The following is a 2,900-nucleotide window of genomic DNA, read 5'->3' as shown; positions in this document are numbered from 1 at the left end:
GGCCGGCGTTACGCATAGGCCGTGCGCGGGCGTGCGGGGCCGGTGGCCGCCCGCCCTGGGGGAAGGGGGCGGCCTTCCACCCCCCACCCCCCCCCTTCATTTTGTCCTCCCCGGAGGGAAATGATCTAAGCCAACCCGGGGGAGCGTGTTTTAGGCTGGTTTTAACTCGTTTGGGGGTTGTCCTCTCAGCGTGTGGGGAGGTGTTGCGTTTGTGAGGGCAGAGGCCGGCTCCGTGGTTCCCCGGCTTCGGGGGCTGCTGGCTGTACTGCAGTAAAACCGGCAAGCGTGTTTCTGCAGCTCGGTATTGAAACACCTGGTGTTTTATTCTTCCTAGTGGAAGGAAAAGTCTTGGCTACTGAAAACACAGGGCAGAAGGTTCAGCCGTGTTTGTCTTGCCTCTCTTTTGCTTCTCCGCTCTCCTGCTCTCCCCCTCTGCTGTACCCACGCCTCATTTTCACTCTGCTTTCTGTGGTATGGTCTACCTTCCTAAAACTGATGGTTGGGTTTTTTTTTTTTTTAAACAGTGAAATAAATAATAATGAAATAAACTTCGGAGGCATATTTTGCCCAAACATCAGGTCTGTCCACATTAATTTGAATGAATTGTATTTTTTTTGGCTGTAACCCTAAGGCAGATGGGTTATAATGGGTTACGTGTAACCGTGTAGTAGATTAACTTCTCTGACTGTTATGTTAAGGATAAAATACTTTCTTCTGTAGAATTTTGAGGATCAAGACATTCTTTTGCTTTAAGTGGTATTCTGATTTTTGCGTAAGAACAACGAAGAAAGACTTTAGCAGGTTTATGAAGTTCTGATGAGGATTGTCCCCTATGTAAGAGCTGCCCAAGTTTCTTAGACATGTATTATACTTACATGGACTTGCAGCTTTCCCTGCAGTATAAATAGAGTATCTTTTTTCCATGATGTGACTACATTATTTTTTTTTTCACCTTGTGATCTTGTGGTATTATGCAAAACAAACCACATTTGTCCTACGAAACAGTCTTGTAACAGTAATTCCCCAATTTTCATTAGTACACACAACAGCTCCTGTAAGTGATGTGCCCATTCTAAATACCTGCAACAGGTACTAGAGTTTATATGATTTACAAAATCTCTGAAATTCATTTATTTGCTATAAATGGTAAAAAGAAAATTGATTGTTAAAGTCCATGCCAGGCATTCCTTCCAGTTACCCCTGCAACCAAAACATAGTCTCCTTCCCTGTGCCAGGTGATAGCCTTGTTTTGTTAGAAGGTATGGATATCTCTTCAGTAGCATTTTCATTTAGATCAGAAGTGAGCTTTTGAAGTTAATCTCCTCATTCTTTCCATTTACCATGCTTTGTTAAGATTAGTGCTCTTCCAATTTAAAAGCTACCAAAATGTCTATTGTACGAATGCCATAATCTTAGCATCAAATACTTTTCCGTATTGATTTGCACTTAACGGCACTGCATGAGTTATGTAGACGTTGCCTGCATCACAACCAAACCTGGGAAATCTGTGTGCAGCTTCTCCTCGGGAGTGAGGGTGGCATAATCTTGTCGCTCCATTCCAGACTGGAAAAACAATGTGTGAATTCTCTTGGAAGACAGGAGAAGACCTGTGTTTAGACATGGCCTTGCTGTGGCTTTAGGGCCTGAGTTTTGTACCATATTTTGGAATCCACAGTCAGAGACAAATTTTAGAGCTATTTTGAAGCAAAGAAAAACTCTGAAGAAACAGGTAATTTCTGCTGTAAGGAGTTCTTTCAGGAAGGAAAATATGAAATGTCATAAAGAACTGACCTTTGCTACCAAGAAAAACGTAGAGACACAAGATATATAAAGGAGAATATTATTGCAGGTTGGTGGAATATTTCTAAAACAAGTATTTTTGGAAAGACAAAGGGCTACACTGCTTTACTCTTCTATCCTTTTTTCTGAGAATGTCTAAAGGTAATAAGGCTAGTCCTTAATGTTACAAGTATTTTGCAACCAAGATTCTTGACTTCTTTGAGAATTCTTTTCTACTAGTAATACTACCGATCATCTAATCCTAAGGAAAAAACTATTTTCCATCTGAAATAATAATTATTGGCTTCCCTACACAAGCTAAATCATGAAACACCCAAGTTAACCATGTAGAGAGAGTAAGAGTGTACTGCACGTGGACTTTCTGAAGGTAGTATCTGGAGATCAAAGCTCTCAAGCGCTTCATGTTGTATATCTAGTAATTATATCGGATGTATTTCATTTGGGGAATTCTCCTGGTACTTGTGTACCTAATTAAATAAGCCACATGTTACAACTGACAATACCCTAATGTCATTTTTTCAACCTCATTGAGGGTAATAAAATAGGCTTTCCCTGACGATACTACTCCAGCTGCTACAGATCCCATACGGGAAGACGTTGTACTTATTTGAGACAAAGCCACAGACAATTCCCCTAGAATCTTCAGGCTGCACAAGATGATAAAAGAAGTTCCATCAGAAACATCGGCAGGAGAAGCTGATAGGGTAGGTAAAAGTAGTATCCAAGGGGCCAAACACTGTAATGGTGAAAATATTTACAAACCAGCATTAACAGATCATGTTTTTTCTTTGTTTGCAGAGGAGTCTGGATTTTATAACTTCATTTTTTTCATGTTTATAAATTTCCTTAGAACTCTACCATGTACCTCTGTATGTCACCCAAATCATGCTTCCTGTAACATATAAAACTGATCTATGATTTTGGTGGAAACTTCTCATAGAAGTAAAAATATAAGAGTGTAGTAGTGTTATTGCATGGGTAACAAATCATGAAAAATTACGTATTCTTCTCTTCCTTATGCCATCCCCTTCATATTAGCTGATGAAATGTTAGCTCTAAAGGATCTAAGAGAAGAGTTAAAAGGAAAATTTTCCACTCTA

The sequence above is a fragment of the Egretta garzetta genome, unplaced genomic scaffold (genome assembly GCF_000687185.1).
Source record: "Egretta garzetta isolate BGI_Z169 unplaced genomic scaffold, ASM68718v1 scaffold40, whole genome shotgun sequence".
NCBI classification, from domain to species: Eukaryota; Metazoa; Chordata; class Aves; order Pelecaniformes; family Ardeidae; genus Egretta; species Egretta garzetta.
This window is presented reverse-complemented; position numbering follows the sequence as displayed.